The 12,575-nt window shown below is 35.2% G+C and overlaps 1 long non-coding RNA gene across 6 annotated transcripts in view; it reads left to right on the forward strand.

The window, feature by feature from the left end:
• The first annotated feature begins 3,489 nt into the window (after nt 1–3,489).
• Nucleotides 3,490–12,575, forward strand: part of LOC141551119 (uncharacterized) — a 1,110,497-nt gene continuing 1,101,411 nt past the window's right edge. For all 6 annotated transcript variants that reach the window (XR_012484789.1, XR_012484788.1, XR_012484784.1 and 3 more), the window contains exon 1: nt 3,490–4,457. This is a non-coding gene — a long non-coding RNA (uncharacterized LOC141551119). The remainder of the gene's footprint in view (nt 4,458–12,575) is intronic.

Here is a 12,575-nt window from a genome sequence, read left to right on the forward strand (position 1 = left end):
ATAAATCCCCTTCCCCCCATCATATTTTTTCTTTCCCCAATTAAATTGGTTTTCTCTTTATTCAACCCTAAATATAAAAGTTTGACTACATGATTTCTAGGAGTTCTTCTTGCTCTAAGTTTGTGAACTTATGACTTACTTTTTTTTATCTTTAGGACTATACAAAGGCAGCTTTGTACCAACACAGAGTAGGCAAACTCAAGGCACCTGAGTAATCTAGATGATAAAGAACCTAAGAGTAGGTACTCAATGGTTACACTTGGGGATTCATCCGTCATTCTACTTCTCTCTACTTGTCCTTCTTTTCTGTGGGAAAAGGGAACTAATGTGACCAGACTCCATCAGATTCTATCAACCTCATCCATCAACATTCATTAAGAACTCATTGAGAATGAATCATAGAGTTTTAGACCCAGAAGGGTTGTCACAGATCATCCACTCTAAACACTCTAATTTTACAGATGAGGAAACTAAGAGTCTGAAAAAGCAAAATGATGTGCACAATTTTATAATGGCACGGTGGCAAGGTTTTGACTACTACCCAGGTTTCCTGAATCTCTGGCCATTAAGTTCTCCAACTGAACTAAAGGAGAGCTAATGGGGCTCATTTAATGTGCTTCAAAATCTTTAACAATGACTTTCTGGAAATAGGTCACTAATTTCTAGCCTTCTAAGGGAATTTTGATTCATAAAACGTATCTTAACATCTGTTCAACTCAATACTGCCTAATTACAATGTAGTATCATTTCCCCCCTCTTTCCACCATCAAGGAATTCCTACATTAAGGAATAAATTCACATGGAGCAAGGATTATACTTTGTCATATCTTATCTATGTGATGAACCCCTTTGGCAGTTCGGTGAAGCTCATGTACAGTTTTTAAGAAGAATTATTTTTTTTTTTTTAATACTCTAGCTTAAGGACATTTAGAATGGAAAAATTTCTTAAACAAATGATGTCACAGGTCTTCAAGATTTCCATTGTTAATATAAAAATAAAGTTCTAATACTCAGTTGATGTAGTACTACATCAATCCAACTAGTCTGGAAAAAAACTTTTAATCATGCAAGAAAACTCATTAAATTGTTCATACCCTTTGTTTAGCTCAATAATCTCTCTACTTAATGTCATCTACATTGCTTCTCTCCTTCTCTCTCTCTGTCTCTCTGTGTGTCTCTGTCTCTCTGTGTGTGTATCTCTCTATGTCTCACTGGCTCTGGCTCTCTGTCTCTCTCTGTTTCTGTATCTGTCTCTCTATCTCTCTATCTATTATATATGTATGTATGTATGTACAGGTACACTTATGTGTGTGTGTGTACATATCTCAAAGAAATAAGACAGAAATATCTTTTATGGACCAAGATGTTCATAGCAACATTTTACAGTAGGAAAAAAAAAAAAAAAAAAAAAAAAAACAGAAATAAAATGAGTGCACATGGACATGGGAATTGCTGAACAATTTGAGGAATATGAATATACTATAAAAGAATACTATTGTACCATACAGATTAACATGTATGAAGAATTCAAAAAAGAGAGCATATGTGTGTGTGTATGTGTGTGTGTGTGTGTGTGTGTGTGTGTGTGTGTATATGAACGAAGTAGAGGAATAACATGTGCAATGATAATAGAAACACAAATGAAAATAAAACTAAAAGGTCAGCCAATTCAGATTCATTGCATTGACTAATCTTGCTCCCAGAGAGCAGATGATTAACAGTATATCCTTCCTTTTGGTAAAAAGGGGTTATTTTTCTTCATTGCTTTATAAAACAAAATGTGGAAGTGCATCAATCTGGAACCAAAAGAGTTAGGTTCAAATCCTCACTTTGATATCAAGTACTTATGTGACCTTTGACAAATATCTTAAGCTTTCTGGCCATAATTTTCTCATCTGTAAAACAAACAGTTTGGATGATATTTTTTCATAAGTAATTAATGTATAAAATATAAGAAATAGTTAACATTTAACATTTAAAAATAATAATATAATTTTAAAAATTAATAATAGCTTATGTTTTCTTTCCTCTTTGAATTTACTGACTTCTTTGTAATTCACTCATGTAGGAATATTTGTTTTTAAGGTACAATTATAGTATACTCTCCTAATTATAGTTACTTCACTTTTCATTATTGTGTATATCTTTTTCTGGATATCCTCATAGTCATTACTTTTCATGGTGCTAAAACACTACATCATACAATTTCTTTGATCATCTGTAAACCATTTAAACCCCTATACAGTGATAGCTTAACATTCATCTTTTTTAATCTCATCAAACAAGTATTTGATACATTTTAACAAGAAAAAAAAAATCAGCACTTGATGGCTGCTTGGCACTCATTAATTTGGTTGTTGTCTTGGTTGAGCAGTAAAGATGTGAGGTTGATATTTCCACTCATATGAAAGAGTGTTCCAAAATCACTATTGATCAGAGAAATGCAAGTTAAGACAACTCTGAGATACCACTACACACCTGTCAAATTGGCTAAGATGACAGGAACAAATAATGATGAATGTTGGAGGGGATGTGGGAAAACTGGGACACTGATACACTGTTGGTGGAGTTGTGAAAGAATCCAACCATTCTGGAGAGCAATCTGGAATTATGCCCCAAAAGTTATCAATCTGTCCATACCCTTTGATCCAGCAGTGCTACTACAAGGATTATATCCCAAAGAGATACTAAAGAAGGGAAAGGGACCTGTATGTGCCAAAATGTTTGTGGCAGCCCTTTTTGTGGTGGCTAGAAATTGGAAAGTGAATGGATGCCCATCAATTGGAAAATGTTTGGATAAATTGTGGTATATGAATATTATAGAATATTATTGTTCTATAAGAAATGACCAGCAGGGTGAATACAGAGAGGCTTGGAGAGACTTACATCAACTGATGCTGAGTGACATGAGCAGAACTAGGAGAACATTATACACTTCAACAACAATATTATATGAGGATGTATGCTGATGGAAGTGGATATCTTCAACATAGAGAAGATCTAATCCAGTTCCAATTGATCAATGATGGACAGAATCAGCTACACTCAGAGAAGGAACACTGGGAAATGAGTGTAAACTGTTTGCATTTTTTGTTGTTCTTCCCAGGTTATTTTTACCTTCCCAATCCAATTCTTCCTTTGCAATAGCAACAACAACAACAAAAATTCAGTTCTGCACACATAGATTGTATCTAGGATATACTATAACATATTTAATATGTATGGGAATGCCTGCCATTTAAGGGAGGAGGTGGAGGGAAGGAGGGGAAAATTAGGAACAGAAGGAGTACAAGGGTAATGCTGTAAAAAAAAAATTACCTATGCATATGTACTGTCAAAAAATGTTATAATTATAAAATTAATAAGAAAAAAAATAAGAAAAAAAAAAAAAAAAAAGATGTGAGGTTGATCAGGTGCACTGCCCAGTACTCATTTCTGTTATTTCCCTCCGCTGTCAGTAGCTCCTCCCAGTTGGAAGTCACATGATAAGGTTGTGTATGGTGTGCAGATCACGGGGCAGATCGTGCGGGACTGATGTGCCTGCAGTATATAGTCTCCTGGCTTCCAAAACAGTAGTACTGGATGTGACTTGGAGCAATCCCGCCGTGCTCAATAGAAGGAGAAGCAGCAGGAGCAGAAATAGCAGCAGTGGAGTCTAAATGGGGGTGGGAGGGCTGGTGCGCCCTAGAGGCCGCAATTGCACAGAGGTAGAGGTGGCAGGGCGAGATTGCGGCAGACTGCAGTGGTAAACTGAAGTAATGGCAGCGGGCTATTTTGGTAAGCTGTGGCAGCGGTGAACTGCATTGGTTGAGCTGCGGCAGCGGTGAACTGCATTGGTGAGCCGGGGCAGCGGTGAACTCCAGTTTTTGAGCCGCGGCAGCGGTGAACTGCGGTTTTTGAGCCGCGGCAGCGGTGAACTGCAGTTTTTGAGCCACGGCAGCGGTGAACCGCGTTGGTGAGCCGGGGCAGCAGTGAACTGCATTTTTTGAGCCGCGGCAGTGGTGAACCGCGTTGGTAGAGTCGCGGCAGCGGTGAACCGTGTTGGTGAGCCCCGGCAGTGCGTTGGTGAGCCACGGCAGCGGTGCACTTTCTAGATTGTCTAGGCGGACTCTGTTGGCAGACTGCATTGGTGAGCTGCGGCAGAGGGCGTTAGTGAGCTGGAACAGAGGGCGTTGGCGCTCTGCGGCAGAGGCGCAATGCAGTAGTGACGCTAGATTGCAGCAGCTGTGGTGGTGGAGTTTTAGCTACGGTAGCAGTCATAGGGCATTGTCAGACTGCGGTGGAGGAGAACCCAGCACTCCTGCCAGCCTACAGTCAAAGACTCCTACCATAGCCCTGGAGAGTGGAGGGCTTGGAACCATAGCTTCAGCCTCCACATGCAGACCTCTCACTACCCAGGAAGCTTGGATGGCATGGATGTTGGAGCGCAGTATAAATGTGGCAGTTTCTCTCAGAAAGTGAGTTTGGTCAACCAGGGAGTACCTGGGTTGGTCTGGGATGGCTTATATTTGTGCAGCTGGAAGCCTCAGTTGCCCCTTTGGGAAATTGGGTGGGGAGGGATTTTTTAAAGATCACAATATATTGAAAATATATTCCTCAAGGGAAAAATTTGTTTGGTAGTTGTGCCATTTGTGGTGCCTTCTGGACCCAGTTAACCATGAGTTCCAAAGCACCACTATATTTCCATTTTTTTTCCTTTGCATATATTGCAATTATATATATTATGCTTTTATTTTAAATTATCTCTTTAAATTATTGATTTTAATTAATTAATTTAATTAAACTTTATTAACAAATTAATTAAATGAATTTGTAATTAATTAATTACTTAAATTATCTATTGGGCTTACTGGGTTAAAGCATATTATTGGAATTATGACTATTGTCATCTTGCCAGATGGATTTCCAATCAGAGTACACCAAATTGCAAGAATGAGTCTGTTTCCTTGCCACTATACCAATATTTATTTTGTTTCCTTTTTATTTTTCTCAGTTAACAAGGGTGAAATAATACCATAGAGTAATTTTAATTGATTTTTATTTGATTATTAATGAGGTTGAATATTTTTTTTCAAAGGAAAATTTATAACCTACATGTGTAATTTGTCTATTCATACCTTTGACTATTCAAACACTAAAGAATGAGTTGCTTGTTCCCAGGTATTTTTTTCCCTATGTAAATGCTACTCTGTTTTTTCTTTCCTTTTAGTAGCAGCATCAAAAACATCGCATAGTATAGCCAGTCATAATCTGGATTTGAAAAAAAAAAAGTAGTAACAACTAAAATTATTGTTTACATTTGTATGTAGGGAAATGAGAGTGGCATTTGGTGCTATTTAGGATTGGTTGGGGTGTGTGCAGGTGTACTTAGTTATAGAAGGTACGATGTTAGGGACGCTAATATGAACAAAGGTGAATTTCTGTTGAGCAAAATCCCATCACTTTATTCAGGAATATTCTGGTTATGAAATTTCCCTCTGGTGGACAGATAGATTATATTCCCAGAATTATACAACTCAAGAAGAGGTGGGATAGTAGATGAAGGACTGACAGAATCAGAGAATGTTAGAGCTGGAAGGGATGTTAGATGTCCCTAATATAATTAAATTTCTTTCATTTTATAAATAAGGAGGTGAAGCCCAAAGGGATGAAATAGCTTCTGATGGCAGAGTCAAACTATCCATAAATCAATCTGTTGATTATTAAATATCTTTTGTGTATCAGGATACCATAGTCCCTGGGGATAGGAAGAAAACCAAAGTCTTTACTTTCATTCTAATATTAGAAACAATAGGAATAGGTACATTTAATATAAAATTTGCACAAAGTATTTTTCTTTTAAGGAAAGGGAGTAAAGGGGAGGTTCCATAAAAGACTAGAACTTCATGTTTTTATATCTCTTTTTGACTAGACATGTAATTTAAATGGTTAAGTGTCACAATAGCTAAACATTTTCATAGCAGTTTAGTCTTATGGAATTGTCTGGGCATTAAGAGATAAAATAATTTATCTTGGGTCACAAGTCGATATATATCAGTGGGGAAATCCAAAGCCAAATCTCCTGATATGGAGACTGGCTTTCCATCCCCTGAGCATGCTGCATCTCTCCTGTGTTTTTCAATGACTCTGTGAGTCAGCTTTCATATTGTTGCTACAGTCTGTCATATTTCTTTATTTTGCAATATTTTTATACAATATACTATGATTTTTTTTTTTTTTTTTTTTGGTAAATGAAGGCAAATTTAAATTCTTTTTGGTTTAAACATATAGTGACACTTCTTGGAGTAATTGGAACAACTATCCTATGAAACTATTATTAGAAAATACTTAATTTGTGAAAGTTTGGAATTTAAAATTTTATTTATATATGACATCTCTGTCATAAAGATAGTATGATGGAAGAGAAACAGCATTTACCTGGGACCTAAGAAGACCTGGATTTGAACACTTTAGCTATATGATTAGAGACAAAGCAAAGCATCTTTGTACTCCAAAAAAGCCTGTAGGATTTGTCAGCTAAGTCATACTGGAGTTGATCTCATTCACTTATTTGAATAAGAATGGCTTGGTTGCATTTATAAGAATATCATATAATTATCAATGATTATGTCATCATCCCATAATATTGTAATCTTAGTGAGATCGTGTACTATTTTAAAATCTGAATTTTGTTTCACAAAAGTACACAGGAATTCTTAAGGTGCTTAAAATAAGAAGGAAGGGTGGGAGGGAAGAACTACAGAAGGAAGAAAGGATAAAGAAAAGGAGGAAAGGAAAGAAGAAAGAAAGGAGAGAAGAAAAGGGGGGAAGTGGAAGGAAGAGGGAAAGTAGGAGGGAAATAAAAGGAAAGAAGGAGGGAGGGATGGAAGGAATGAAAAGAAGGAAAGGGAAAAGACTTTTCTTTATAGGAGATTGATGAATTTGTTTTACAATAGATCAATAGATGGTAGACAGAATATTGTTTATTATTAGAAAATAAATATGAAAAGCAATTCTCCACCCCTTTGAATTGGGGTCATATATTTCTTTAAAAAAGAATACAGTCCTCTGTCCTTCCCCTCATCAAAGCAGATATCTATGTAAATAGTAGATTTTTTTTTCTTTTTTTACAGCAGATGGTTCAAATTCTCATAAAACTTGAAAGGATCTATTATTTTCATAAATTTCACAATTTAGGAATCACCTCTAACCTATATCAATGAGAGAAATTACTGTTATTAGGCTTACTAAAGCATTCACTCTATGGTGATTAGTGATGGCAAGTACATGATTTAAAAGAGCATGATCAGACCCAGCCCTAGTCAACAATTATCTTCAGTATCATCTTGCCTTTATTATCCATTTCCTCCATTTCCATAGAGTTTCCCTTGGCTTTCTACCTCAATTAGATGGTGATATTCTATCCCAGTCTTGCTTTCAGCTGACTTTCTAACTTTTTCTAAACTGTGAATGAGAGCTAATAATAACTATGTTGCAGACAAACTGAGCCCACAAATTTTTGAAAATTGATATACAAATGTATACATGTAAATTTGGATTTATTTTGAATGATTTTTGTCTATATTAAATGTGTACATTTTGCCTACCTTCTCTAATAAGCTTCTTAAGGCAGGGACATGTATGCCAAGGGAATAGGACAGGGCCTTACACATAATAGGTGCTCCATATATTTTTGTTGACTAGGTCATACTAGCTAGTCCTGTGACTCTAAGCAATAATATAATATTTTAATTATTATAATTACTATTTCAGTGGCATGACCAATTAAAGATAGAAATTTATATAAGTATGGGAGTTGGGATGGAAAGGAGGCTGTGCATAGGGAGGTTATGGCAGACAGCTAGTTATTCTCTCTACTTAAAAAAAAGCTATAATAAGGTCTATAAAGATATAACTTCTCTCTTTGTCTCAGTCTCTGCTTATTTGTGTCTGTCTGTCTATCTGACTCTCTAGCTATGACTATCTCATAACATCTTAGGAGAGGTGGCAAAATTCAGGGTGAATTAAATTCATTTTTGTAGAAAGGTTCTATCTAAATGTATAATTTAATGTCAGCAATGGGTGACCAAGGTTGGTTAGTTGATGGACTACAATAGGAATGCAACTGAGAGTGTGATCCTTCTGCTTCATGTCTTCAATTAAATCTATGGTTTTATCCAAGTAGCCATTCTCCCAAGTGCTATAGATTGTATCCATGCCAATCCATTCTGTGTGACTATTGTTCTTTTTCTCCCATTAGTTTTCCACAAAGGTTGTTCCAGTGTGCCAGTGCCTTTCTCTTGATTTCCTGTGAATTTCAGAGGAACATATGCCCTATATATCACTTATTTCTTACTCTTTCCATATGAGCATGTCATCTTTTTATTTAGAAATTTCTTTGATGAATATTACATATTACATATATATGTATATATATATATATATATACATATATATACATTCATATAAAGGCACACATATATGAATTTTTACATCAATATTGTATATACATAGGGACGTATATGTATATACAGACCCAAGTATGCATTATTTGTATAAATATGTATATGCATATGCATGTACACAGTGTATCACAAAATCTTAGTGTGGTTTTAAATTATTAAAGGTTATAACTACACTAAGACTTTTGACAGTACACATACACACATATATATATACATATATATTTATATGTATATATATATGTGTGTGCGTATATATTTTTATACATACGTATAGCATCAGAGACAAAGAGAAAACAAGACATGATGAACATGAAAGAAGAAAGCTGAGGGGAAACAGAGCAGAGAAAAATACAGAAACACAGTAAAAGTGAGACTGATAGAGTTAGAGAGACAAAAGACATACAGGGAGAGGCAAAAAGAGACAGAGATGGAAAGAGAAACAAAGACAGATGGAGAGAGTCAAGAAAGAGGTGTTTTGTATTGCTTTGAAGCCTCTTTTCCTCTTAATTGAAAGAATCAACAATGGTTTGGCAGTCAGTAGCTTAGAAGGACAGGACAATTCAGCATTTGGAAGTTTTCTCCAAAGAAAACTGACAAGCTGCTGAACTGTATTCAACACCTATACACAGATAATCTACCTTCCCTTCCCACCCTCCCCCAGACCTAGATTTAGTTCTGATTTTTTTTTTTCTAATTGCACATCATCAACAAGCCTAGATGCTACTAAGCAATTCAATTATAGCCCAGAAAAAGCAAGAGCACTATAACTCGAAGCATTTATTTTATGCTGCATATTCCCGGTAATTGTGGTTAATCATTTTACTGCTGAAGTGCAGCCACTTCAGTTCAAGCTCATTTAACAGGCAATCAAGAATTCTATGGAAGTGAAGAGATGAGGAAAGTGTGCTTATTTTTTTAAAAATGAATATTGTTTATCAAGGGCCAATACAATTTTAGGTAGTTTATATACTAAAACTCATTTTGACCTTTTGCATTCCATTAAAATAATGGGTCTGTTCTTTTTCTAGGGAAAGTTTCTTAAGGAGGTATATTAACTCATTTAGATTCTGAGATTATTATATAATTGATATACTAAACCACACCTCGTCTCCTACTAGATTTTATAAGTTGATGTGTATCTTAATATGCAGTAAAAATTGACTTGTTTGGAATTCAGAAAGACTAAAGTTCTCTGTCTTTCATTTCTGCCATTTCAAAACATAGTCAAAATATCATGGAGGTTTAGAAGTAGAACTCTAATATCAGGTTCCATCACCTCAGTTTACATAAAATAAAACTGAGGCTTAGAAAAGTTAAATTGTTTTCAGATTGATGATCCAGAGGCACTCCAAATTTCTAAAGTGCATTCTTAAACCTCAATAAATAAATAAACTCACTCTCATTATAGTTTATTGTTAAGTATATTTCATCTTATTTTAATTCTTTGAAAATGACCAATTTATGCAAATGAAGGAACTCACTACTAACTAAATGTTTGGTTAACTGCAACTTTGCTATACTTGATAAGAGAGTTTATAATAATGGCTCATCACCATCTCTTTATTTCCTAGCAACAATGCTTAGGAAGCATATGTTATTTTAAAGCTAGGGAAAATGAGTTACAAAGCTATTAAGACTTTTTTTTTTTCAAGTCATGGAATATAAGAGTAGCAAAGCCAGAATCCAGTTGCTCTTCTTCTAAAGTTGGTGGCTATAAAAGGTCCCACACTTTCTGCCTGGGATTCTGCAGCCCACTTTACTGGGAAAGTGGAATGGTATAGAAAGCATGGGCAGGGTAAGGATATAGCCATTACTGATCTGGTGACTTGCAATCATCCATGACAAAGATTTAAAATCCTCTGTGCTCAAGATTTCAGTAGAATGTATTATCATGCTAGACCTCTTCAGAGATACACAAAGCAAAAGAGACCTTCCACAGAAACAAAAAAAAAAAGGGTAGTGAGAAGCAATCTTTTTGCTCCATTGTACAGAATTCTTCCATAGGTGTCTCTTTCTTAAGGGACATGATGGACTTTTAAGTTCAGAAATCTAAAGCTACAAAAGAATTTAGAAGCTCATCTAGTTTACTCTTTGCTGCTTTATAATGCATTGCAATTAATTAAACATTTAGTTAGTAAGGAATTTGTTCATTGGCATGAACTGGACATTTTCAAAGAATAAATGAGGTGGCCAGAGTTAGGGAGGGTCTGGTACACAATGTATCCAAATGCCAAGGTGGGAGAAGTCACAGTCAGAAAAGTGGAGAGAGAATAGAGAATCAAGCAAGCTGCAATAGCTCAAGATATGCAGTGTCCATCCTGAGAAGGAGAAACAACACTCTTCCTTTCTCTCATGCCTGTATTATTATATTTTCTATTATATTTTCTACAGTAGCTTTGTTACTGATATTTGACCAGGAAACAGATTTCCTTAAAACTTGATTGTCTCCTTACCAGATAGAGATTTACAAGCTTTATTGCATTCATTCTCTCTACATGGTAAACAACATTCCCATGTTAGTCACTTGAATTTTTAAATCCATTTTTTTCCCTAAAATCATAAATGCACTTCAAGTTGGAGGGCTTTCAGTTTCCTTTGCCTGTACAAGTGTTCTCTTAAGAACATCTTTTATATTTTTTTTACTGTCTTTGTAATGTTTTTATTGCTTCTTTAATGATTTTTGGGCATATATTAATAACAGCTTGTGTTTATAGAGTACAATATGGTTACAAATGCTTTTTGCACATTATTTCATTTGATACAAGAATTCTGTAAGGTCGGTAGAATAAACAATAATTTCTCCACATAACATATAGAAAAAAATATTCAAGAGGCTACATTTCTTTCTTTTCCTAATTATGTTCCTTAATTTTTATAGATATCAAAAACTATTCTTCTAATTCCCATCTCCTACCATTGCTGGTTCATCTTGGAACTTCCCACAGCTCTTGGGTTCCTTTTGCCATAGAAGAAACTACCACCTACAAGGCACATTCACCCTGAGTTTTCTCTCCTTAAGACCCTCCTCCCCTTTCCCACTGATAAGATTGTCCTGGAACTTCTTTTTGAGGACATGGTTGGGTTCCTGCCTGGCCTATCATCATTCTTCAGCTTCTTTTTTGTGTGTTGTCTTCTTCCCATTTGATTGTAATTTTTTCTAGAGCAGGGATTATCTTTCTTTTTGTAATTGTATTTCAGACATTTCACTCAGTGCTTAGAACACAATACTCTTAAAATTTTGTATTTCCTTCAATGTGTTAAAAAATATCAAATAGTATCAGAATTAGAACCTAAATCTAGATCTTTATACTAAAACACATAATCATTTTGATTTATACCACTGGTTTGCAAGAACTTTCATTTTTCATTTTTTCATTTTTTAAAAATTCAGAAATAATAGAATGGTCAGTACCCCTTCTAACCTATTTTAACATCTCTGCCTAAACCCAAATCATGACTTTCATGCATCAGTTCAATACCATCTCTTGGTTTTGCCTATCTCCTCCAGCACTCTCCATTGTTGTCAGTAAAGTATATTAAATACTCACATTCAAAGAGAGGCAAAAGATACTGCACTCAAGGACCTCACTGTCTAATGCAAACAACTATAGACAAACTGTACAGAATATAAGTTAGAAATTATTGACACAGGGAAGGCATTTGGATTTAGATGAATCAGGAAATCCTTTTTATAGAAAATGAAGTTTTAAATGAAACTGGAAGGAAACTAAGAGGCAGAGATGAAGATGTAAAGAATTCCAGGCATGAGGAACAGACACTGAAAATTGCTTAGACTATCTCTTGCAGCTCAATTGTATATGTGTATCTGGCCTAGACCTGTTCTGTTCCCTCAGCCTGCTCATCTTTCTAACTAGCAGAATCACAGAGTTAGGAGAAAATTTACAGTTATTCTGATTTGACTTCTTATTTTGCCAATAATGAAAGAACCCTAAGAAAATTAATCTTCCCCAATCATAGCTAGTTTTATGCCATTTATTCATGAAAGAACTTGGAGTGATACTCAGCCCTCCATCCTCACAGTCTGGTCCTTTTTCCATTATTCGATCTGCTCCCATAATTTCATTGTTATAATTATTATTATCAAAAAGCTGTATGAATTGTCCTGTTCTA

This window comes from Sminthopsis crassicaudata, chromosome 1, assembly GCF_048593235.1.
Source record: "Sminthopsis crassicaudata isolate SCR6 chromosome 1, ASM4859323v1, whole genome shotgun sequence".
Taxonomy (NCBI): domain Eukaryota; kingdom Metazoa; phylum Chordata; class Mammalia; order Dasyuromorphia; family Dasyuridae; genus Sminthopsis; species Sminthopsis crassicaudata.